The following is a 27312-nucleotide window of genomic DNA, read 5'->3' as shown; positions in this document are numbered from 1 at the left end:
CGGCTAGTATACCTTGTAGTTCACTGGTCCTACTTTCTCCATCACTTCGTAGAGTCCCTGCCACCTAGCAAGGAATTTACTGTCGACCGTGGGCACAAGTACCAGGTTGCCCGGGTTAAAAGTCCTTACCTGGGCGGCCCGGTTGTATACCCGATTGTCCTCCATATGCTCCCGGACAATCGGCAGAACTGTCCCTATTCTTTCTTGCATTTTCTCTATATGTTCGATAACACTCTTGTGTGGGGTGGGCTGTTGCTCTGATGCTTCTTTAGCTACGTCAAGCAACCCCCAAGGATGTCTGCCGTACAATAGTTCAAAGGGCGAGAACCCAGTGGAGGCCTGGGGCACTTCTCGTACAGCGAATAATACATACAGCAGCAAAAGATCCCAGTCCTTCCCATCTTTTGACACGGCTCTCTTGAGCATGGTCTTTAAAGTTTTGTTAAACTTTTCCACAAGTCCGTCTGTTTGGGGATGGTAAACAGACAAGTGTAAGTGTTTAACATTTAACAACCGGCAGAGTTTCTTCATGACCTTCGACATGAAGGGAGTCCCCTGGTCTGTCAAGATCTCCTTAGGTATCCCTACCCGAGAGAAAATGCCCATTAATTCTTTGGCTATAAGCTTAGGCTATGTATGGCGCCGTGGAATTGCCTCAGGATATCTGGTAGCGTAATCTAAGACCACCAAGATATGCTGGTGACCTCTGGCCAACTTATTTATAGGGCCTACCAGATCCATGGCTATCCTTTCAAATGGTACCTCTATGATTGGCATAGGTATCAATGGACTAAGGTAATGGGGCTGGGGGCTGGTTATCTGACACACAGGACAGGACTGACAGAACCTCCTAACCTCCTCATATATCCCGGGCCAAAAAAAACGCTCTAGGGTCTTTTTCACCCCCAGATGACCTCCTAGTACATGCGTGTGGGCCAATTCTAACACCATCCGGCGGTAAGGCTGGGGTACCACCAGCTGCTCTATTACCTCTTGTTGCACCTTGCCCATCCTGTACAATAGGTCTTGGTTAAAAGCCAGGTGGGGAAACACAGATTCTGCTCCTGGGTGCTGAGCCACGCCATTGATTACGGTTACCCCTTCTCTCGCCCGCATCAATGTAGGATCCTGGAGCTGGGCTGTCCCGAACGTTTCTCGGGACACGTCCAGGATGGATGGGGTCTCTACCGTCTCACCAGCCAACACCTCTAGGGGATTACACTCTATATCTGTGGTGGTGACCCCTATGGCTGGTACCCCAGCATCGGGGTCGTCTGGTTCAGGACCCGGACAGTCTCCCCCCCTAAGAGAATGCGTACCGTTCTTCCACAGTGTCCAGAACATGGGTAAGTCTCTTCCCAAAATGGCGTCATAAGGGAGATGTCGCCCCACAGGCCGTGCATAGAACGAGGACCGGCGAGCGAACCCGCAGTCCATGGGTTTAGTAGTCATAGGGCAGTTAGCCGCAACATGTCCCGGGCCTTGGCAGCGTCAGCACCGAATCACAGTGGCCTCGCGGGTCCCCGGGACTCGCCTCACAGGAGTTTTGGTAGCTTTACCCCCCATAGAAGGCCGGGCCCATGCTCCAGGCTCCCGAGACTGGGAGGTGGGCTGGCGTGTCTCTCTCAACTGAGCAGAGTCCCGCATCAAGTCCTGGGTCGCCATATACCGCTCGACCAGGTTAACCAACTGATCAAGGTTGCCTGGGTCTCCTTGGCCCACCCAGCGCTGTATGGCCCTTGGCAGCAAGCGCACAAAATGGTCCACTACCACCCGCTCAATCATTTGTGAGGGACTCAAGGTCTCCGGCTGGAGCCACTTCTTCACCAGGTGCAGCAAGTCATATGCCCGAGACCTGGCTGGCCAGGTCTCTGAAAAAGCCCACTGGTACACCCTTTGTGCGCGCACATACGTGTTAACCCCCATCCGTGTTAACCCCCATCCGAGCCAAGACCTCACCTTTAAGTTTCTCATAGTCCTGGGCGTCCTAACTACTGAGGTCAAAATAGGCTTTCTGGCCGTCTCCTACCAGGAATGGTGCCACCACCTCAGCCCACTGTTCAGACGGCAGGTTTTCCCACTGTGCCGTCCTTTCAAATACCGCGAGGAATGCCTCCCTGTCGTCCTCAGGAATCATTTTCCTCAGCACTGACCGGACTTTATCTCTGGCAGCAGACGGAATCGGGGTGACTGCAGGTGGGGATCCTTGCTGGGATGCTCGTAGGGTCTCTTGCATGGCCACCATCTGTTGACTCAACAGGCTGTTTGTCTGTTGTTGCTGGGCGTTCGCTGCTTGCTGTTGTGCATTGCACTCGGCTTGTCGGGCATTAGCCCGGACCAGCTGCTGTAGTATTGCCTCCATTTGATCCACTGTCTTATGGCAAAACTTAGCTGGCTTTATGAAGGACATACACAATAGTGTTTGCCTCACTGGTCACTTGCCCGCATCAGACACCAGTTGTGGGGAACCGTACTCACTGGACCAGTGTACAGAGGCAGGGACACCAAAACGTTCAACAAAAGTCCTCTTTATTTAGGCTTTTTCATCAAAAGTACATCCAGATCGCAGCCGGGTCAAACAGCTATAGCATGCTCTGACAGTGTTACCTCACACTGTCTGCCTTTTCTCCAGACTGAGACACACCTAAGATCCAGCAGCAGGATTAAATAGGATCCCTGGACATGAGCATGCCTCAAGTCCCGGACTGGAACATGGGGAACAGGCACCCACCCAACACATTGCCTGTTCCCAGTAAAAGCCTGCCCTGAACTAGCTGCACCAGCTACACTGTCTATTTTCTGTGACCACCAGCTAACTTAGTGGACACCTAGACTAGGGCTTTTACTCCCCCAAGGCCGGGCACCTTGGTGGCACATTCCTGGTAAGCAACCCGCTTTAGAATGCTTCCTGCAACATTCTGGGTGACACATATCTCCCCTCATAGATGCCTCCTGTCACCGCCTCACAATATATATATATATATATATATATATATATATATATATATAATTTCGTTAGTTGTTACTTTACAGAGCGCATGCGCACTATTCTTATATTGTGATTCACACGATGTCGTCATCCTGGTCATGCGCACTGAGGAGACTAAGACGCCCAGGGAACGTGATGGTATATGTGGGCTCCATTGCTTTCCGGGTTTCACTTCTGGGATCCTCATTCAGTATGTTGTCACTATTATATTATTCTAATTGGAACAAAAGTTTTGTATATGCTTCGTTCTGTATAAAAGGGATTGCATCCTGGTATTATAGAACATATGACACCAGTCACTTTGATAAACATGCACTATATATTTGTATCATATGTCTGCAATTTAAGTTGATTGTAACCACACCCTTATGGGTGTGACACTTTTTGTAACGCTTTATATGTGTTCATTTTCACTGTCTCTATGCTTGAGAAAGGCTCGTATGAGCTGAAACGTTGCAAGATTTGCCATAATATGGGTGAATAAAACTTCTTTAATTTTCATCACAATTCGGAGTGCAGTCCTGCTTTCTCTATTATACTATTGGGGATTGCCGTTGTCCCCCTTTGGATATTGCACCCATTTTTCAGGCTGGTGCTCCCGCTGGATTTTCTTTTTATATATATATATATATATATATATATATATATATTAGTGTTGACCGAAGCGAGCTTTGGATGCTCTTTGTTCAAAACTTCAGAATAATACTGTACGGAGATTTGTCTCCGTACAGTATTAGAATGTATTGGCTGCAATGAGCCGAAGTTAGTTATTCGCTAAGTCGTGCATGACTTCGTTGAATAACTTTGGTAGTTGACTTTTAAAGTGGAAAACCACTTTAAAACTTAAAAAACGAATTCGGCTTCAGTTCAGGAGGTACTAGTCGGAACCGAAGCCAAGTTCGTTTTCAAGTATTAAAGTGGTTATTCATCATATTCAAAGTCATCTGGTACAGTATTGTTCCAAAGTTTTGAACAAAGCAACTTTGAAAGAAGCATCGGAAGCTCGCTTCACTCAACACTAATATAGATCACACACACACACACACACATACTGTATATGTTTTCCATCCATGGCTTTTGTGAATGCCCACAAAACGCAAACACATTTAATGAATACTGGATAATCACATGAAAACTTTAGGGTTGAGGTCACACGTTGCTGCAATTTGCCCAAAACAGAGGCAATACAGCGTCACTTGTTACACTTTGGGCATATATTGTGGCAAAAACCACAATCTAACCTCAATGTGTGGACTTTCTCAAGGGCTACTTTCCCATGGTCAGCATTTAGTCAGTATTTTGCATCTGTAAGCCAAAACTAGGAACTGAATCTTCACAGAAAAAGGATGATGGAAATATTTATGCCTCTTCTGGGTTTTACACTCCCTGAGTGGACCTCCGGAGTTTGCATTGGTCATTACCTGCATGGGGTAAACATCGTTCCACATTATAGCAGCCGTTCAGATTTCACATTTTAGCCTTAAAATTAATAAAGGTTTACAACATCCTGCTTGCATAACATTATGGAAACTTCCCTAAATACATGTCTCCTGAACCTAATTCCATCACGGTGTATCATTGGTTCTCAGGGCTCGTCTATGGAAGGTTCCTACTTTTGGAAATGCTTACTTTTTAGCAAATGATTAGGTTTATGCTGTAATATGTTTACACTGAAAATACCAATTTCTAGCTAACAGGAAAGAAGCATTTAGCTCGAAAATCCACCTTGAGCCGAGTTCACATCAGGGTTCAGCCTTTCCATTCTCCTGCTCCTTTATAGGAATAGGAGACTGGAAAGGACAGATTCGGCACATAACTGAGCCTAACTGAGCCTACGGACCCTATAGACTATTATGGGGTCCGTTAGGTTTCCGCTCAGAGGAAGATTTTTGAAGCAGAGACAAAAGTCCTGCACGCACAACTTTTGTCTCCGCTTCAAAAATCTTCCTCTGAGAGGAAACCTAAGGGACCCCATTATAGTCTATGGGGTCCGTAGGCTCAGTTGGACTCAGTTATGTGCCGAATCTGAACTGAGAGGCTAAACGCTGATGTGAACTCAGCCTTATACAGAAATATCAGTTAGCAAAATGTAGATAGGGTTGACTGGCCCATTTGTCACGGCAAGTGGGGATGAGAGGAACACCAAGTAAACAAACAACAGGTAAACAGACTAGACCCGAAAGCTAGGGAGCAGGGGATGGTAACCTCCTAACAATCCCTGAGCCTCTCCCTGACTGCTGACAGTATGAGCAAGTCCTGATGATGAACGAACTCATACGCTGAAACCTAAGCCCTGCTGAGACTGTTGCAAACCCTAACTTAGGGAGAGGGGAATGAGACAGCCAGTACCTTCTACCGTGAAGGGACCAGCGTGTCCCTGAGACCTAGCAGCAACACACGCACAGAGGAGAAAACAGGAGGACTTAGAGGAAGTAGAGGATCCACAAACAACCAGTATAGAACTCCAGAAGGTAAATATCAACCGCAAAGTCAGCAGTAAGAGACGGACTTCAATAGAGCCTCTTAAACAGCTAACAAGCAGAACCTGTAGAGAGGTGGGATCCAGCTCACAACAACAAACAGAAAGGAAACACAGAAAGACCTGTCAGATAGACTCACGTGCTGCAAGTCTATTCGATCTTCTCAGATTTCTCATAGGGCAGGCAGTGACACCATTACAGACCGGTTTGGCTCAGGACCTGATAACAGGCCCCACCCACAACAGGGTCAATGAGGTTCAGAAAAGCTTATCGTCATTTTTTCCCAATAGAAATAAATGGAGCCTTATAAAATCTGCAATCTCACTTTTTAATTTGTAACTACAACCATATCTATAGTGTAACTACAATGTTGACAGAGTATGAAGCTTTGAAATATCAGTAAAGGCATGCTATGGAGGGATGTATATACATTGATCATCATCAGCCAAAACAGCTGCCTAATTTTGAGTTATTCCCTCTTGTGCCGCCGAAACAGTTCTGAGCCCTCGAGAAGTGAACTCCACAAGACCTCTGAAGGTGACCAGTAGTTTCCAAGACCTCACCTCTACCTCTCCCAGACTGCCCCTTTGTTTACCGAGCGAAACCGCTCGCCAGGGCAGAAGAGTTCTATGCACTGCCGCTATACGGACATGCGCAGTGAGTGGAGGTTTATACATCTCGGCTTTAAGCGCTTTATAGCAATTTGCATTACAAAAGCTCTTTTGTGGGATCGGACCAGACAAGCTAGCCTTTGTTCCCCACAATGTGCCTTGGATGCCCATGACCCTGACCCTTGATACTGGTTGTCCTTCCTTGGACCACTCTTGGTAGATACTAAGCACCGCACTGTGGGAACACCTCACAAGACCTGCCTTTTTTGAAGATGCTCTGACCCAGTTTTCTAGACTTTATAATTTGGTGCTCAGATCCTTACTCTTGGCCTTGTTTTCTGCATCCAACACATTAACTTCAAGAACAGATTGTTCACTTGCTGCCTTATATATCCCACTATGTGACAGGCGCCTTTGTCACAAGATAGTCAATGTTGGCTGATCGGTATAGCAGAAACACATTCAGTGAAGATTAAATTGCAGCTGAATTTTTATAGCGTTGTGAACAAAACTGTATATGTAATGCATGGAAAGACCAGAGCAGAACATCACAGATCTTTATTGCTATGAACTCTTATAGATTAAAAAGGATGCTCTGGAGTTACATGTCCACCACTTGATTGCCTGCCTGACATCATATACATTAAAGTTGGTCAGTGTGCCTTCCACGGTTTATATCATCTTCTCTCAAGACTAGGGCCATAATTGCAAATGTTCTCTGACACGTTGCCATCTAGTAACCCTGGCTCTCACCGCTTACATTTCTGTATTATCCATTATGATGTTATGAATGCCAACACTTTGGTAATCCATTACATTTGAAAAAAAAAGCACTTTCAGAGACTCTGCAAAATAATTACACTGGAGAGAAATGTGTAATTATACCAAAGTTATAAAAAAAAAACTGTATTAAATTATATTTTCACATTCCGTTTAAATGATATATTGTACATGAAAATGCAGAGACGTTCCGAGGATGTGAATAACACATCGCCACTTTATAAGAAAAGTTCAAAATTATAACGTAAGAGAACAAAACAAGACGTGCTCCTGTCAGAGGATTAAGGCAGACGTCTGCTAAGTGCTTTAGAAATCTAAATTACATTGGACATTTGTTTTGTTTGCTTCGGTGAACATGAAGATTTCAATAAAAAGCAAAAGTAAGACACACAAAGAGCATTTATGTACGGATGAGATTAATTTAACACCAGGGCAGTTTAGAAATAAAGGGAAGGGGGGGGAATTCATCACTCCCCTTACTCCTCTTTGGATTTGCGACTTCTCAATGTGTTTCTAAATTTTCTGCGTTCTACGCCACCCTCACTAAGTCTGCGAAAAGGGGACATGGCAAGGGGTTGAGCGAGGGCATTGCGAGGCAGGGCCCTGGCTAATTCATCATTATTTATGCCAGAAAATGGCATAAATAACGAATGAAATCTATGGCAGCTCCGAGCTGCCTTAGATTTAATTCCGATACACGGAGAGCCACAGGATGCATGCAACGATGCCTCGTTATAAATAGTGATGAGCAAAGTGAGCTTAGGGTGTTACAACCGAAGTTGCTTCGTTCAAAACTTCGGATTAATACTGTACGGAGATCCATCTCCATACAGTATTAAAGTTAGGGCTGCGGTAAACTATTATTTTAGAAATCGAGTATTCTATCGATTATTTTTTACGATGAATTGAGTAATCTAATAAGAAAAAAATAATTAATAGACCGTTTTCCTTTATAAAAACTCATCAGACCCCCTGCCATCAGTCCCCAACACCCTTTGTTCCCCCCTGTGCCATCAGCCGAAGTGCATCAGTTCCCCTCTGTGCCATCAGCTACACTATCCCACAGTGCCATCAGCTCCCCCCAGTGCCTTCAGCTCTCCCCCACCCCAGTGCCATTAGCTACACTACCCCAGTGCCTTCAGCTCTCCCTCACCCAGTGCCTTCAGCTCCACTCCCCCAGTGCCATCAGCTCACCCCGAGCTTCACTCCCCCAGTGCCATCAGCTCACCCCCACCCAGTGCCATCAGCTCCACTCCCCCAGTGCCATCAGCTCATCCCCACCCCAGTGCCATCAGCTCCACTCCCCCAGTGCCATCAGCTCCACTCCCCCAGTGCCATCAGCTCACCCCCACCCCAGTGCCATCAGCTCCACTCCCCCAGTGCCATCAGCTCCACTCCCTCAGTGCCATCAGCTCCACTCCCCCAGTGCCATCAGCTCACCCCCCTCCCCAGTGCCATCAGCTCCACTCCCCCAGTGCCATCAGCTTACCCCCCACCCCAGTGCCATCAGCTCTCCCCCACCCCAGTGCCATCAGCTCACCCCCACCCCAGTGCCATCAGCTCCACTCCCCCGCCATCAGCTCACCCCCACCCCAGTGCCATCAGCTCCACTCCCACCCCAGTGCCATCAGCTCCACTCCCCCAGTGCCATCAGCTCTCCCCCACCCCAGTGCCATCAGCTCACCCCCACCCCAGTGCCATTAGCTCCACTCCCCCGCCATCAGCTCACCCCCACCCCAGTGCCATCAGCTCCACTCCCACCCCAGTGCCATCAGCTCCACTCCCCCGGTGCCATCAGCTCTCCCCCACCCCAGTGCCATCAGCTCCACTCCCACCCCAGTGCCATCAGTTCCACTCACCCAGTGCCATCAGCTCTCCCCCACCCCAGTGCCATCAGCTCACCCCCACCCCAGTGCCATTAGCTCCACTCCCCCGCCATCAGCTCACCCCCACCCCAGTGCCATCAGCTCCACTCCCACCCCAGTGCCATCAGCTCCACTCCCCCGGTGCCATCAGCTCTCCCCCACCCCAGTGCCATCAGCTCCACTCCCCCAGTGCCATCAGCTCACCCCCACCCCAGTGCCATCAGCTCCACTCCCACCCCAGTGCCATCAGCTCCACTCCCCCGGTGCCATCAGCTCCCCCCCCCCCCACCCAGTGCCATCAGCTCAACATATCAACAGTTTAGATAAGTGTGGGTCTGAGTGCTGAGACCCCCACGATCCCTAGAACGAGGGGAGAGAAGCACCCACATATATCGCACGCTCTCTCCTCACTGCTGAGGATAAAATCAAGATGGGCCTATAGACTTCTATGGAGCCTGTATACTTCCAGTATATGTAGAGTTCCCATTTAATGTAAATTAAGTGTTCAGACTCTTTAAAAAAAAAACAGTGCCTTGGTTCACTGAACCCTGTTTTTGAGCACTTGTTGCAAGGAGTCAGGCAACCTCATTAAGCGGATAGGATCAGACTACTGTTTAGATTACTGTACAGTCTATTTTTTAGGTGTTTGTTATTATTGAAGCTTTTGGGGTTGGACCCCGCTGATGTTCAGGGTCAGACTAGATCTAGACATGTTTGATCCCGTTTCCGCAGGCAGATTAGCGGCACCCCGGATGTTTGGTAGCTATTTATCCCTCTTTGTATACTGAACTAAAAAGGCATGAATGTTCTCCTGACAACCAGCACTGTGCACAGGCAGCTTGTGTCAGGAGCCCTGGGAGAGTCAGCAGATCTGCATCATCATAGCTTACAGCTGAGAAACATGAGTGCAATATGACAATAATGCAACAGCCCTCCTCCATGGAAGTCAATGGAAAGTCTTCCCCATGCATTATCCACCTTCTGAGGGAGGGAATTGACACCTTGTGACTCCAGGTGTCAGGCAGCTGCTACCGAGAGCCCTGCTGAATGCAGCTGTCTGGTAGTCTGCGGTGCATGCTGAGACTTGTAGTACTACAGAGGCTCTCTCTGCCAGCTCACTGTAGTAGCTGGTGGGATATGTGGCTGATATAAACATTCCCAGCAAAGGCTGATATTATGGGAGAAGGAGACGCGGGCAGTAGTTACAGTAATAACTAGCAATCTGTTTGGCGACGTATGCGGTACAAGGAAGTCTCCTGCTGCTCACCTCCCATAAGCCAAGATCCACTATCACCAAGCGTCAGCTGTAGGCCGTCCCTTTACGTCACTTCCGGGTCACAGCAGCAGACCTGGGGGACACGTGAGGCAAGATGGCGGTGCCCAGGAGCAGCTAGCAGAAGGCGGAAAGGTGAGTATTTTGCGGGCCAGCAGGAGACCACAGAGCGGTAGTAATAGCAAGCGCTTCACTCCCGCTCCGTGGTCACGTGACACAAACTAATCCTCTATGCAAAAAATTTGCATCAAGGATTTTTTTGTGTCGAATTACTCGATTTAGACGAGTACTCGTTGCAGCCCTAATTAGAATGTATAGGCTCCGATGAGCTGTCGCCAGCTATTCGCAAAGCCATGCGAGACTTTGTTGAATAACTTCGGTAGTTGATTTCTAAAGTGGAAAATCACTTTAAAACTTGGAACCGAACTCAACTACGGTTCCGACTACCTCTTTGCAATAAATTGTCATACATCGGTCTACTGCTTGTTCCTTGGTATTTCCCCAATCTACTGTAGCTTCAGATTATGCCAATGTGCAGCAGAAGTAACAGCAATTAGGAGTATATAGGGAACTGGCACAGCTTCCTGACATATATCATTTACTCTTTTGACAAACAACTATGTCATTAGTTAAGTCAAGGTTACTTAATACTATTGTAGATACAAAAAGAGAATTATCATTATTTTTGGAATGAACAAATGTAATTCATGAGTTAATTGAAAAACTGTGCACTGTACAGGGGTGTGGAAATCGTATCGCCCGACGCCCAGGACATGCAGTTCCGGGAGCCGGGCAGGTCGTTTGTTCAGTAGCTTAGCCCTGCTGTGGGCAAGTAGCCCTCCTCCCTCCGCCTCCCTCACACAATCCATCTTACTACTACCCCCATCATTCTAGATAAGGTTCTGGCTGCACAGACAGGATGGCCGCCATTTACACGCGGCTTCTATTTACACCACTGTACACCGAATAAAATAGCCCCTCCCTAACTGGTCTAGTCACATGGGCATAACGTCATCACGGCCAATTCAAGTACACCGCTCTTCTCCACTGCCGAGCTCCGCCCCTTCCTGTTCTGACCACATGGCGGTGATGTCATCTCAGGTCCTTCAGCTCTTGCAGCAAAACCAGAGAAGGTCGTGGTAAGTGATCACTGCTGTGTCTGCAGCCTCTTCTCTCTGATATCAGCCATTATATATATATATATATATATATATATATATATATACATACATACATACATACATACATACATATACATACACACACAGCTGGCTGTGGCCCCACGATACATTCACACCGGTCCATGTATGGTCCATGTATACAGAGGAGAGATATATACACAGCCTTCACTAGCTGTGGCCCCAGGATACATTCACACCGTCCCTGTATACAGAGGATATATATTATACAGCCTTCAGGACTTCATGCTCATTAAAATGGAGGGACCTGAATATGAGGAATATGACCCCAGCAGAGCTATTGAGTATTGGCTTACATCTGGCGGAACAAAGCATGTGGGTGGACATAAGATGCCTTATGAGGTTGACTCTGCTTAAAGTGTACTTGTCATAACAGAGAGGCACTGTCATTTAATTTTCCTTTATGTGTTATGTTCAGTTCAAGCTCATCTAGCATAACCAAGCATGTTCATGATGGTTCATGAGGGTGCCTCTGTTAACTTAAGTTTTTTGATAAAGTAAGCTACAGTTCTAGTTTGGAAATCTGTTTTGTTTAAGCTCACAATCTATTTTTGGGTTTGTTTGATTGAATTACAGTACATTTTGGGCCTGTCTTCTAAGTTGCTATCAATAAAGACCTTATTTAAATATGGTTTTGCTTTAAAATTATTTTTTGTATCAGGACAAGTAGACTGTCATGAGGGACAAGTAGATTAAGCCCCCGCTTTAGTCCTTCGGCAAGTATTTTTTTTATTTTTATTTCCACACCCCTGACTGTAAAGTCATCATGTTCCTGAGGCATATGGAGTTTGCAAGATGTAAATTCAATATGCAAAGCCAACATTTAGTGGGTGTAACCTTCATAGTCTGGTTTGGTCATTCCAAAAATAGTCGAAGAGATTATATGTGAGAGACACTAAGTCCAGAATTTGATCCGTCAGTGCTGTTCAGCACAGAAAACATGTTCTACTAAAAAAAAAAAAAAATATTACAGCAATAGGAGCCTTTATGACATCCTATTCTACATCCATTGGCATTAATGTGGAGTTAGTCCTCAATTTGCAACTACAACAGATTCCACTCTTCTGGCAAGGCTTTCTAAAGATTTGGCCCTTTCATCCAGAAGAGCCTTTGTTAGGTCAGACACTGAAGTTGGATGAGAGGGTCTGGCTCGCAATCTCTATTCCACTTCATTCCAAAGGTGTTGGATGGGGGTTGAGGTCAGGGCTGTGTGCGGCCAGTCAAGTTCTACCACGCCAAATTGTCACGATCCCTCAGGTGACTGATGTCAGGAAATCAAGGAGATTGGCTGAGCGTGGAGGAATCCAACAGACTCCTTATTTTCTCTTGATAGTGTTGATAGGGTTAATGACAGCTTCCCTTTTCTCAGCTGTTGCTCAGTGGTCATCACTTCTACCCTTTATAGTCTCACCCCATTCTTCTGACTATGCGGTTGATAGCTTCATTTGGGTTTGGCTGAGCTGGTGTGAGATCCTCTCTGGTGTTTCTGTTCTTCCATCTCTACAGAAGTTAAGTGTCGCGTTTGTTTGTATTTGTTATATTCCCTGTTGTTGTATCTGGGCCCGAGATAGAGACTTCCATTCGTCCATGTGGGGAGGAATGGGTTGTCTCTGGTCATATACTTATTCCAGGGTCTTCTAGGGAAATCAGGGCCTAGGTATCCTGCTTATGAATATTCCTACCTTCAAGGTCTATTTATATTGATAGGTAGTCAGGGCCCGGATTAAGGTTGTCTAGGAGGTGACCTGTTTCTTCCCTAGTTTCCAGGTCCAGTTACTGTTCCCCCTCCCTCCTGTGTGGAGTTCACCCCCCACTCCCCCACACTGATCGTGACACAAACTCCCCCAACCATGCCTATATGGACCTTGCTTTGTGCCCTGGGGCACAGTCATGCTGGAACAGAAAAGGGCCTTCCCCAACCTGTTCCCACAGAGTTGGAATAATAGAATTGTCCAAAATGTCTTGGTATGCTTAAGAATTAAAGGGGTTGTGCAGGATTAGAAAAACATGGCTGCTTACTTTGCGAAATAGCACAATGTTTGTCCAATGGTTGTGCTCTACTGAAATGAAATGAGCTGCAACACCAAACCTAGACTCATCCATCAGACTGTCAGAGAAGTGAGATTCGTCAATCCACAGTACATGTTTTCACCATTCCAAAGTCCAGTGGCAGCGTGTTTTAGCGTGAATTTTGATAATCTTTCAGGGTACTGTAGTTGCCCCATTCCAGTTATTACTTTAGTTGCCCTCCTCTGGACCCTCTCCAGCTCTGCTATGTCTGCCTTGTTTACAGGAGCCCAGAACTGTACACAGTACTCCATGTGCGGTCTGACTAGCGATTTGCAAAGTGGTAGGACTATGTTCTTATCACGGGCATCTATGCCCCTTCTGATGCAACCCATTATCTTATTGGCCTTGGCAGCAGCTGCCTGACACTGGTTTTTGCAGCTTAGTTTGCTGTTTATTAAAATTCCTAGATCCTTTTACATGTCAGTGTTACCGAGTGTTTTATCATTTAGTATGTACAGGTGACTTGCATTATTCCTTCCCATGTGCATAACTTTACATTTGTCAGTGTTAAACCTCATCTGCCACTTATCTGCCCAAGCCTGCAATCTATCCAGATCCCTCTGTAGTAGTATATCGTCCTCTTCAGTGTAAATTACTTTACACAGTTTAGTGTCATCTGCGAAAATTGATACTTAACTATGCAAGCCTTCTACGAGATCATTAATAAATATATTGAAGAGAATAGGGCCCAATAGTGACCCCTGAGGTACTCCACTAGTGACAGTGACCCAATCTGAGTGTGTACCATTAATAACCACCATCTGTTTTCTATCACTGAGCCAGTTACTTACCCACATACAGACGTTTTTCTCCCAGTCTGAGCATTCTCATTTTATATACTAACCTTTTATGTGGTACAGCAGGGCTTGACAAATTTCCTTGGAATCTAGGAGCCAGCTAAAAAAGTTAGGAGCCAGGCGGAGCAGCGTCATAAAATCTATATTGCGATATAATTTTAAGCATGTGCGATATGCGATATATATCGCAATATATTGTTTTCTATATTTGGGGGGGGGGGTTTAAACATTTCTTTTTTTGTACTTTTTATTTAATAACTATTAGCCTCCTTAAGGGCTAGAACCCTTGTCATATTCACCCTAATAGAGCTCTATTAGGGTGAATAGGACTTTACACTCTCCCTGCTGCCCTGTGCTTTGTGCACACAACAGCAGGGAGCTGACCATGGCAGCCAGCCTATCATGTGCCCCCCCCAGCCTCTGATCACCCCCCCAGCCTCTGATCAGCCCCCTCCAGCCTCTGATCAGCCCCCTCCAGCCTCTGATCAGCCCCCTCCAGCCTCTGATCAGCCCCCTCCAGCCTCTGATCAGCCCCCTCCAGCCTCTGATCAGCCCCCTCCAGCCTCTGATCAGCCCCCTCCAGCCTCTGATCAGCCCCCCCCAGCCTCTGATCAGCCCCCCCCAGCCTCTGATCAGCCCCCCCCAGCCTCTGATCAGCCCCCCCCAGCCTCTGATCAGCCCCTCCAGCCTCTGATCAGCCCCCCCCCTCTGATCAGCCCCCCCAGCCTCTCCCTCTTATCAGCCCCCCCTCCCTCCCCAGTATTAATCATTGGTGGCAGTGGCCACAGGGTCCCCCCCCCCCATCATTGGTGGCAGTGGGCAGTTCCGATCGGAGTCCCAGCAGTGTAATGCATGGCAGCCAGGATGCTACTGAAGTCCTAGCTGCGATGGTATGTTAGTGAGCAGCATTATACTCACGTGCGCCGTGATCGCCGGGAGCTCCTTCTCATAGGTCTGTGCGGCGCATTGCTAATGCTATAAGCATTAGCAATGAGCCGCACAGACAGAAGAAGGAGCGCCCGGCGGCCACGGCGCACGTGAGTATAATGCTGCTCACTAACATACCATGGCAGCCAGGACTTCAGTAGCGTGACTCCTGGCTGCCATGGTAACCGATCGTAGCTGGTAACCGATCGGAACTGCCCACTGCCACCAATGTAGACAAACATTCCCGGCACCCGACCTCTGACAGGACGCTGTGATCCGCGTGATTAACCCCTCGACTGAGGGGTTAATCGCGCGGATCACAGCGTGCAGTCATAGGGGCCGGGATATGGCCGGCACATTGGTATTCAGGCATTCATTGGTGGCGCAGTGGCCACAGTCCCTCCCCTCCTCCTCCTACTCTGTTCTCATTGGTGGTCAGCGGCAGCCGCGCACAGTGGGGAGGGAGGGACTCCTCTCCTTCTCCACTGTGCCAGCTCAGGAAACCATGGTGCACGCCGAGAGCGCATCTTTGAAAACGGCTGACAAATACCCAAGCGCCAGGACCAAATTCCTGGTCACCATGGCGACCTGGCGCTTGGGATTTGTCGAGCCCTGTGGTACAGTGTCAAATGCTTTGGAGAAGTCCAGATATACGACATCCATTGATTCGCCGCTGTCAAGTCTAGAACTTACCTCCTCATAGAAACTGATTAAAATTAGTTTGGCATGACCGATCCCTCACGAAGCCATGCTGATATGGCGTTATTTGCTTATTTCCGTTAAGATGCTCTAACATAGCATCTCTCAGAAAACCTTCAAACAGTTTACCCACAACAGATGTTAAACTTACCGGCCTATAGTTTCCACAGGGCCGTCTTTACCAAGGGGCAAAAGGGGCAGCTGCCCCGGGCCCAGTTGCTCCTGGGGGGCCCAAGGCAGCTGCCTCTTGAGCCCTGCTAGCCACTGCTCCGGGTGTCAGGCTGTCAGCTCTACCAGGATTCCAGGCATCATGATCGTACTGTGTTAAAGTTGTGATTTAGGACCTTAATGACATCATCACCATGTGACCAGTAACCTAGCAATTACTGGTCACATGGCTATGAGGTCATCACAGGTCCTGTGGAGTGTTGCAGAAGTTAACTCTGGAGCTTTTTTGTGTGAAGATTACATCAGAAAAAGGTGCCAGGGTCTGTTATGTTAATATATGGTAAACTACTGTATAGTGGGGTGCTGTATACTGTGTGGTGGGCTGTATACTGTGTGGTGAGCTGTGTACTGTGTGGTGGGCTGTATACTGTGTGGTGGGCTGTATACTGTGTGGTGGGCTGTATACTGTGTGGGGGCTGTATACTGTGTGGTGGACTGTGTGGTGGGCTGTATACTGTGTGGGGGGCCTGTATACTGTGTGGGGGCCTGTATACTGTGTGGGGGCCTGTATACTGTGTGGGGGCCTGTATACTGTGTGGGGGCCTGTATACTGTGTGGGGGCCTGTATACTGTGTGGGGGCCTGTATACTGTGGGGGGGCCTGTATACTGTGGGGGGGCCTGTATACTGTGTGGGGGCCTGTATACTGTGTGGGGGCCTGTATACTGTGTGGGGGCCTGTATACTGTGTGGGGGGCCTGTATAGTGTGTGGGGGGCCTGTATAGTGTGTGGGGGGCCTGTATAGTGTGTGGGGGGCCTGTATAGTGTGTGGGGGGCCTGTATACTGTGTGGGGGCCTGTATACTGTGTGGGGGGCCTGTATAGTGTGTGGGGGGCCTGTATAGTGTGTGGGGGCCTGTATAGTGTGTGGGGGCCTGTATACTGTGGGGGGGCTGTATACTGTGGGGGCCTGTATACTGTGGGGGGCTGTATAGTGTGGGGGGTCCTGTATAGTGTGGGGGGCTGTATAGTGTGGGGGCCTGTATAGTGTGGGGGGGCTATACTGCTGTACTGTATACTGTGGGGGTCTGTATAATGTATACTGAGGGTGCGGTATAGTGTGGAGTGCTATACTGCTGTACTGTATAGTGTGGGGGCTGTATCGTGTATTGTTTGGGGTGCTGTATACTGTGAGGTGTTGTATACTGTGGGGTGCTGTATACTGTGGGCTGCTATACTGCTCTACTATATACTGTGGGGTACTGTATAGTGTGGGGTGCTAAACTGCATACTGTGGGTTGCTGTATACTATAGGGTGCTATACTGCATACTGTGGGGTGCTGGGGTGCACTGGAACACTAGGGTGAGCCGAGCCCTGGTCTCCTTCCTGCAGAGCGGTGCCCACTTCCAGCCTGAGCCCAGCTGCCCAGAGCACTGACCCTGAGCCGCTGGAGTCTTCAGAACTGGAAGTATTTACAGTAATTTACTGGACTCTACCAGGTGTGTGGATTTTTTGTGTGTGTGTGTGTTGTGGTGGAGGGCGTGATTGCCTGCTAAGGTGTGGGAAAGCGGGATCCAGGGGGCCCAAGTAAATTTTTGCCCAGGGTCCAATCAATATTAAAGACGGCTCTGAGTTTCCAGGCTCTGTTTTTGGACCCTTTTTGAATATTGGCACCACATTTGCCATGCGCCAATCCTGTGGAACATTCCCTGTCAGTATAAAATCCGCAAATATCAGAAATAAGGGTCTGGCTATGACATTACTTAATTCCCTTAGGATACGGGGGTGTATGCCATCCAGTCCTGGCGATTTGTCTATTTTTTTTTTAATAGCGTTTAGCGATTTGTCTATTTTAATCTTTTTAAGCCGCTGATGTACTTCTTCCTGGGTCAGACAGGACACTTTTAATGGGGAATTTATTTTTACATTCTGCATGTTATCTGACAGTTTATTTTCCTCAGTGAATACACTAGAGAAAAAAATATTTAACAGTTTTGCTTTCTCCTCGTCGCTCTCTGCGACTCCCCCCTCATTACTCTTTAAAGGGCCGACACCTTCAGATTTATACTTTTTAACATTTATATAATTGAAGAACATTGTAGGGTAAGGCTACTTTCACACCTGCGTTTAGGTCGGATCCGTCTGGTATGTGCCAAGACGGATCCGCACCTATAATGCAAACGCTTAGATCCGTTCAGAACGGATCCGTTTGCATTACCATGAACAAAAAAAAAAAAAATTTTTTTTTTTTTTTTGTTCATGATAATGCAAACGGATCCGTTTTGACTTTACATTGAAAGTCAATGGGAGACGGATCCGTTTGAAAACTGAGCCATATTGTGTCATCTTCAAACGGATCCGTCCCCATTGACTTACATTGTAAGTCTGGACGGATCCGTTTGCCTCCGCACGGCCAGGCGGAGCGGAGGACAAACGGAGCCAGACTGATGCATTCTGAGCGGATCCGCATCCATTCAGAATGCATTAGGGCTGGACGGATCCGTTCGGGGCCGCTTGTGAGCCCCTTCAAACGGAACTCACAAGCGGAGCCCCGAACGCTAGTGTGAAAGTAGCCTCGGTTTTACTCTCTTTGGCAATTAATCTCTCGGTCTCTAGTTTGGCCGCTTTTATTTGTTTTTTACATGTTCTATTTTTTTTCTTATACCGTATTTTTCGCCCTATAAGACGCACCGGCCCATAAGACGCACCTAGGTTTTTGGGGAGGAAAATAAGAAGAAATTTTTTTTTTAACCAAAAGGTGTGCTTTTGGTGGGTTTGGAACTAATGGTGGTCTGTGGATGACGGACACTGTTATGGGGGGATCTGTGGATGACGGACACTGTTATGGGGGGATCTGTGGATGACGGACACTGTTATGGGGGGATCTGTGGATGACGGACACTGTTATGGGGGGATCTGTGGATGACGGACACTGTTATGGGGGGATCTGTGGATGACGGACACTGTTATGGGGGGATCTGTGGATGACGGACACTTATGGGGGGATCTGTGGATGACGGACACTTATGGGGGGATCTGTGGATGACGGACACTTATGGGGGGATCTGTGGATGACGGACACTTATGGGGGGGATCTGTGGATGACGGACACTTATGGGGGGGATCTGTGGATGACGGACACTTCTGGTGGGATCTGTGGATGACGGACACTTATGGGGGGGGGAGCTGTGGATGACGGACACTTATGGGGGGATCTGTGGATGACGGACACTGTTACAGGGGGGGGGGATCTGTGGCTGGCACTGTTACAGGGGGGGATCTGTGGATGGCACTGTTATATATGTGCCATCCACAGACCCCCCCACCCCATAACAGTGCCATCCACAGTGCCCCCCCAGCCCATAACAGTGCCATCCACAGACCCCCACCCCTTAACTGTGCCATCCACTGATTCCGTGTGCCCCCGCCCGCGCATACAAATATAAAATGTATTATTGAATTAAAAGTTATTAAACATGCCCCCCTCACTCCTAATAGTACCGTATATCCGAATTTCTTCTGTATAATGCCGGCAGGCGGGCCGGGCGGCCGGCGCGTCCCTCAGTGACGTCACTTGTCTGCGCCGCCTGCTTCATTCATAAAGGAGGCGGCGCAGCCGCGCAGGCACGTGACATCAGGGAGTTACGCTGCCGCCCGCCCGTCCTGCCTGCCGGCATTATACAGAAGAAATTAGGATATACGGTACTATTAGGAGTGAGGGGGGCATGTTTAATAACTTTTAATTCAATAATACATTTTATATTAGTATACCGGAGCGGTGGGGCGGGGCTATAGTACAGTGAAAATTGCGGCACTCAGATACTGGATAATTGCGTACAAAACTTTTTTTTATTATTTTTTCATATTTTCAAGCATTTAGCAGTGATTCATCCAAAACAGCCCAATTTTAGATCCTTGGTGCAAACAGTGGATGTCCCAGATGTCCGGACCCTACCAGAACAGATAAAATATGTGACCACTGATGAAGGTCTGTTACGACCGAAACGTCTGGTCTCAAATCCACTGTTTGCACCAAGGATCTAAAATTGGGCTGTTTTGGATGAATCACTGCTAAATGCTTGAAAATATGAAAAAATAATAAAAAAAAAAGTTTTGTACGCAATTATCCAGTATCTGAGTGCCGCAATTTTCATTTCATATTTACTGACTGCTCGCAGTCCTTGATTGGCACCAGAGACAATTGATTGAGTGCGGTTCTTCACTCTACTACGGGCTATAGTACAGTGACCGCACTGACCCACCGCTATTGCCGGCCCCCAGCTCCTCCTCCCAGTCCCTCCCCCGGCCCCTGCTCCGTACATCGCATCCAGCGATGTTAAACTGTCAGCATTCACCCCATAAGACGCAGGGGCATTTTCCTCCCATTTTTGGGGAGGAAAAAGTGCGTCTTATGGGGCGAAAAATACGGTAGTTTTTCAGTGCTTCCGTGCTACCCTTCTGTTTTAGTGATTTATATGCTTTCTTTTTATCATTTATTGCTTTCTTTACAGTTCTATTTATCCACATTGTTTTTTTTTTGTTCCTTAACCTTTTATTCCCATACAGTATGTACCTCTCACAATGAGATTTTAGGATGTTTTTAAAGATATCCCATTTTGTGGCTGTATTTTTATTTTTGAGGACTTTGTCCCAGTTAGTTAGGCCTATGGGCTCTCTTAGTTGGCTAAATTCAGCTTTTTTGAAGTTTGGTATTTTTGTTCCTCCCTGTAGAAACGCTCTTTTGAATGATAATTGGAAGGTTATTACTTTATGGTCACTATTTCCCAGGTGTCCACCAACCTGCACGTCTGTTGTTCTGTCAGGCCTATTGGTTAATACTAAGTCCAGTATGGCCGTCCCTCTAGTCGGGTCCTGAACCAGTTGGGAGAGGTAATTGTCTTTGGTTATTGCCAAGAACCTGTTTCCCTTATGAGATATACAAGTTTCAGTTTCCCAGTCTATATCTGGGTAGTTGAAGTCCCTCATAATAACCACCTCATTATGATTTGCCGCCTCGTCTATCTCGTTTAGTAGTAGATTTTCTGTGGACTCTGGTATATTAGGTGGTTTATAGTAAACTCCTATTAGTAATTTATTGTTGTTTTTAGCTCCATGTATCTCTACCCACAGTGACTCCACATGTTCATGTCCCTCACTTATATCTTCACGGAGTGTGGGCTTTAGACAGGACTTTACATAAAGGCAGACCCCTCCCCCTCTCCGGTTTTGACGATCCTTTCTAAACAGACTGTAACCTTGTACATTAACTGCCCAGTCATAGCTATCATCCAGCCGTGTCTCAGTTATTCCCACTATGTCATAGTCCTCCTCACACATCACTAATTCCAGCTCCCCAGTTTTATTAGTCAGGCTTCTGGCATTAGTATACATACATTTGAGAGGTTTATGTATATTTTTTACCCTACACCTTTCCTTCTGAACTGTTCTAGTCCCTCCTTCCATTCCTCCCCCAGTCCCACTACCTTGCCCCCGGTCTCTATCTGCACAATCTTCCACTCCTATATCGTAATTACCCTCCCCCCCAGTCCCTAGTTTAAACACTCCTCCAACCTTCTAGCTATCTTTCTCCCCAGCACAGCTGCCCCTTCCCTACGATAGAGCCTGGAGGCGATAGAGAAGTCGGCCCAGTTCTCCAGGAACCCAAACCCCTCCTTCCTACACCAGTTCTTGAGCCACTTGTTAATCTCCCTAATCTCCCACTGCCTTTCTTGTGTGACTCGTGGTACAGGCAGTATTTCGGAAAATACTACCTTTGAGGTCCTTGCCCTAAGCTTTTGACCTAAATCCCTGAAATCATTTTTAAGGACTCTCCACCTACCTCTAACTTTGTCATTGGTTCCGATATGGACAATGACCGCTGGATCTTCTCCAGCCCCTCCCAGTAATCTGTCAACCCGATCCGCGATGTGTCAAACTCTAGCGCCAGGAAGACAGCACACTGTTCGGCGATCACGGTCTTTGTGACAGATTTCCCCATCTGTTCCCCTAATAATGGAGTCTCCCACTACCAGCACCTGTCTGGCCTGCCCTGCTCTCCTGGTCCCCTGCTTACTGGAGCTGACATTCCCCTGACTGGCAGAGGAAGTGTCCGGCTGCAGCAGTGTCGTCCCTGGACTGATATCCCCCTCATCTGCCAAACGTGCAAACTTGTTGGGGTGTGTCAGATCAGGGCTAGCCTCCCTGGCACTCTTCCCTCTACCCCGCTTTCTAACTGTTACCCAGCTAGCTACCTCACTTTCCTCAGCCTCCTCTCTGTCACCCTCCCCCTCATCTACCCCAAAGAGTGCTTGCTCGGTGAGAAGCTAACTCTTTTGCAAATTGTCAATGCCTCTCAGTGTTGCAACTTGCCCATTTAGAGACTCGATATGGCATATACAGTATACAGTAATTACATAGAAAAAAATTGGGCTGGGCATACATTTTTTAATAGATGGTTCCGCAAAAACGGAACGGATACGGAAGAAATACAGAGTACATTCCGTATGTGTTTAGTTTTTATTGCGGACCCATTCACTTGAATAGAGCCACGGAACGTGATTTGTGGGCAATAATAGGACATGTTCTATCTTCCAAAGGAATGGAAAAACGGGAATACGGAAACAGAATGCATATGGAGTACATTATTTATATTTTTTTGCGGAACCATTGAAATGAATGGTTCCGTATACGAAACGCAAAAAACGCTTGTGTGAACGAGCCCTAACCCAGAGGAAAAAAAAGCTATCAGATTTGAGAGCAGCACTTATACAAGCTGACAAAACAACGCGAGTTTGTGAGCGTTTGAGTGTTTGTATTAAAAGGAACCTGTCACCGGGATTTTGTGTATAGAGCTGAGGACATGGGTTGCTAGATGGCCGCTAGCACATCCGCAATATCCACTCCCCATAGTTCTGTGTGCTTTTATTGTGTAAAAAAAACGATTTGATACATATGCAAATTAACCTCCGTTATCATAATTGGAGTCAGTAGGTGATAATGACCTCCCAGAAAAAGTTGTCAAGACAGCATTGTATGTGGCAGACAATAGATGTCTAACCCCCCCCCCCCTCCCCCGCCTCTATTCAAGCTTGGCTTCTCCATTTTTAGATTGCCTCCTTCACACCTCGTTTGTACCAATCGGCCTCCTTATCCAAAACACGTACTTGACTGTCTTCAAAGGTGTGACCTGTTTCTTTTAGATGTAAACAGGTCACAACGGGGGAAGGGGGGTCGGGGGGGTTAGACATCTATTGTCTGCCACATACAATGCTGTTTTGACACCTTTTTCTCGGAGGTCATTATCACCTACTGACTCCAATTAGGATAATGGAATCAACATCTCTGACCCCATGCTGGGTATAATTACCAGATTTTGATTCAGTTACATATTTATTCCCAGAGAATTCTTGTACAGTCACTCAGAATTGAGAAAGCTCGTTGGAAGAACGAGTGAAACGTTTTCAAGAAATCTACAGTAAGTCCAGTTGCCTTGATTTATTCTTTAGATTGTTGGAGGGCACTCAATTACCTGCAAACATCAATATAGGGTGTCAATAACCTTATTTATAATACATAAAAAACTGACATAAAACTATACATACATAAAAAAGTGCAACATGCACCCAATAGAACCTAAAACCTGTATGGTGCAAATGCACAGTATGACCGCAGATGCAGGCTGTGGACCCGATCCCGATGTGGGCAGTCCGAGTCCAGCTATAATATCCTAAGGAGGTACAGTATACGATAATATTGGTCCGAATGTAGGACTGCACTTAATCGCCGTGTATGGCGTATAGACAATGTATAGATAGATGCAGCCCCGTGGGGCAGAGTACGTTACCCCTCTTCTTAGGCTGTATGAAGATAAGAAGGTGTTCTTGTTCCGCCGCTTGGACTCACATTGGCATCCCGTGAAGAACAGATAAGTATGTTGGGTCCTAGAGTCCGGACTGTGCGATGTCAATAACACATAAATCCACTCAGCAGGGGTCCAGGAGGCTGCCTTTAGATGTCGGCACCTCAAGGACTTAAGCGGGAGCTTTGCTGTCGTATACCCACGGGGCTGCATCTATCTATACATTGTCTATACACCATACACTGCGATTAAGTCCGGTCCTACATTCGGACCAATATCATCGTATACCTCCTTAGGATATTATAGCTGGACTCGGACTGCCCACATCGGGATCGGGTCCACAGCCTGGATCTGCCGTCATACTGTGCATTTGCACCATACAGGTTTTAGGTTCTATTGGGTGCATGTTGCACTTTTTTATGTATGTATAGTTTTATGTCATTATTATGTATATTAAATAAGGTTATTGACACCCTATATTGATGTTTCCAGGTAATTGAGTGCACTCCAACAATCTATACAATTTGCATTTTTCATTCCGGATTTGGGTGAATCCGTGGAGTGAGCACCGGGTCCTTTGGGAGAGTTGGGGGTGAGCTGCTGAATACTTATACACTCTTGATTTATTCTTTACAGATATACCATGACCTGGATAAATGAGAACCTTCACAGACATGAACATGTGGAGTCACTATGGGTAGAAATACATGGAGGCAAAAACAATAAAATACTAATAGGAGTTTATGATAAACCACCTAATATACCAGAGTCCACAGAAAATCTACTACTAAATGAGATAGACGAGGAGGCAGATCATAATGAGGTCGTTATTATAGGGGACTTCAGCTACCCAGATATAGACTGAGAAACTGAAACCTGTACATCTCACAAAGGAAACAGGTTCTTAGCAATAACCAAAAACAATTACCTTTCCCAACTGGTTCAGGACCCGACTAGAGGGACGGCCATACTGGACTTAGTATTAACCAATAGACCTGACAGAACAGCAGATTTGTAGGTTGGCGGACAACGGGGAAATAGTGACTATAAAGTCATAACCTTCCAATTCTCATTCAAAAGAGCGTTTCTTCAGGGAGAAACAAAAATACCAAAACTTCAAAAAAACTAAATTTAGCCAACTAAGAGAGCCCATAGGCCTAACTAACTGGGAAAAAAATAGAATATGTAAAAAAAAAAAAAAAAGCAGCTAATTTAGAGACAGAGAGATTAATTGCCAAAGAGAATAATACTAACAGTGATGGTCAGTTCGCAGTGTTCGCCAGCGAACACATGTGGGCTGCCATCTTGACTCACCCGTCCGGTGATGCACAGGTAAGCCCTTATCTGTGCCTGTGCCGGTCTGAAATCAAATGCGGTCACCGGGAGCAGGCAGAGGTAAGGGCTTACCTGTGCATCGCCGGACGGGCGAGTCAAGATGGCAGCCCGCATGTGTTTGCTGGCGAACACTGCGAACTGACCATCACTGAATACTAACCCTAAAATGTTCTTCAATTATATAAATGGTAAAAAGTATAAATCTGAAGGTGTCGGCCCTTCACATAGTAATGAGGGGGGAGTTGCAGAGAGCGATGAGGAGAAAGCAAAGCTATTAAATATTTTTTTCTCCACTATATTCACAGAAGAAAATAAACTGTCAGATGAAATGCAGAATGTAAAAGTAAATTCCCCATTAAAAGTGCCCTGTCTGACCCAGGAAGAAGTACAGTGGCATCTTAAGCCTTAAATAGACAAATCGCCAGGACCAGATGGCATACACCCCCGTATCCTAAGAGAATGAAGTAATGTCATAGCAGACCCTTATTTCTGATATTTACGGACTCTATACTGACAGGGAGTGTTTCACAGGATTGGCGCATAGCAAATGTGGTGCCAATATTCAAAAAGGGTCCAAAAACAGTTGTAGTAAAACGTATAGTGTAAGTTGTACTTTAAGCTGGGTCCATACTCTTCTGGGGATGAGTGTCAACGAGTGGGTGATTTTCATCAGGAAGCCATTTCATGTTTTGTGCTGGAGGGTCTGACTGCTCCGTTGGTTTTGGGCTTACCATGGTTAAGCAAACATAACCCGACCATCGACTGGCAAGTGAGACAGATTCTCGATTGGAGTCTTAATACATCGTTCTCTGTGGTTACCACTAAAACTGTACCCGCGTTCATTTCAGAATTTGTCAAACCTGTTGAACCGTCCTCCTTGCCTCCCGCTCCTGTCATGGTGGAGGGTAATTTAGAATTTTAGATCAACAGGACAGGGCTCCAGATGGCGACCAAAATGGTCGCCAATGCGACTTAGAATTGCAAAATGGCGACAAGACTTTGTAGTCTTGTCGCCATTTGCGCCTAGACCTTCCGCTGCTCTTTCATCAAACATTGTGCTTCACACATTGAATCTCCATCGCCAGCCCGGCCAGAATAGCAACAAACCTCATCCTGCAATCAGGTGTCCGGTCACAGGTGAAAGACTTTTGATTCTGCTCACTGATTGGCTAATCTGGCACTCCTGCATTGTGATAGGCTGTTGCCGATGGGTGGGCGGGGCTTGGGATGGCGGGCGTTTTGATGGACAGTGCAAATAGGCTGCAGTATCCGGTCACTATCAGGGCGCTTGTGTGAAGGTGAGGGAGCCAGGGCAGTCACAGTTCCTGAGCTCTCAGTGCCTGCAGTGGGCGGGTTTGGACGGAGCACAGTGCTGATCCCATGCTGAAACTTCCTAAGGCAGCCAGTGGCTGGTGCAGGTACAGGTAGTGTTCTCCTGGGCAGTGCCCTGTGCAGGGGGTGGGCAGCTGGCCTGTAGTGGCAGCACATGTCTGCCCAGTCACCATGGCAGGGGTCACCAAGGCATTCACCTGGCACTTTCATGGCATGCTGGGGAAAGGATCATTAATTCTATGTATCTGTGTGAGCAGGCTCTGAGGCTGCTGCAGTGGCCAGTCCTCTGCCTCAGTGTGACTTGTGGAGGAAGAGTCCTGGACAAGCAGGCGGGGAGGAAAGCTCAGTGACATCATCTGCACTATCTCAGGGAGTGAGTCACATTGCCCTGGCCTTGTGTGGAGAGCTCCACGTCTGTACAGATGTGCCGTCACTAACTACTGTATACCTTATTGCAGAGAAGCCATGGGGGTAGTGTGCCAAGTAGAGGGGCTCCTGCCAGTCACAGACCGCCTGGCACTGACCCCCCCACTTGTGCCGTTCCTTTCACCGTAGTTATGCCCCAGGTCATTGAAGGACTGGTGAAGATATCTTCATGTATAGACTGATAGGTGTCTGGGAACCCCTCCAATAATGAAAAAGTGGCCCCATACCCTATGGCGCTCCCTAAAATAAATGCAGCAGCAGGTAGTGTATGCACCTGCCGCCCCATTCATTCTCTAGTGGACTGCTGGGGATAGCTGAGGACAGTGCTTGGCTATTTCTGGCGGTCGCATAGAGAATAAATGTAGCGCCAAGGCGCACGTTCCACCAGCCTCTCCATTCATTTCGGGGTATGGGGCAGTCCCAGTGGTCAGAAATATAAAACTATCCTGTGCATTATCAGATTACCAGAATACCCTTTTAAAGGGGTTGGCCGATCTCGCACTT

General features: G+C 47.2%; 1 protein-coding gene across 1 annotated transcript in view; it reads right to left on the bottom strand.

Moving 5' to 3' along the window:
* Positions 1-27312, bottom strand: part of CPQ (carboxypeptidase Q) — a 537382-nt gene that overhangs the window by 413608 nt on the left and 96462 nt on the right. The window lies entirely within an intron of this gene.

Source organism: Bufo bufo, chromosome 5 (genome assembly GCF_905171765.1).
Source record: "Bufo bufo chromosome 5, aBufBuf1.1, whole genome shotgun sequence".
Classification (NCBI taxonomy): domain Eukaryota; kingdom Metazoa; phylum Chordata; class Amphibia; order Anura; family Bufonidae; genus Bufo; species Bufo bufo.
Note: the sequence above shows the minus strand (reverse complement) of the source record. Positions and strands in the feature narration are given on the sequence as shown.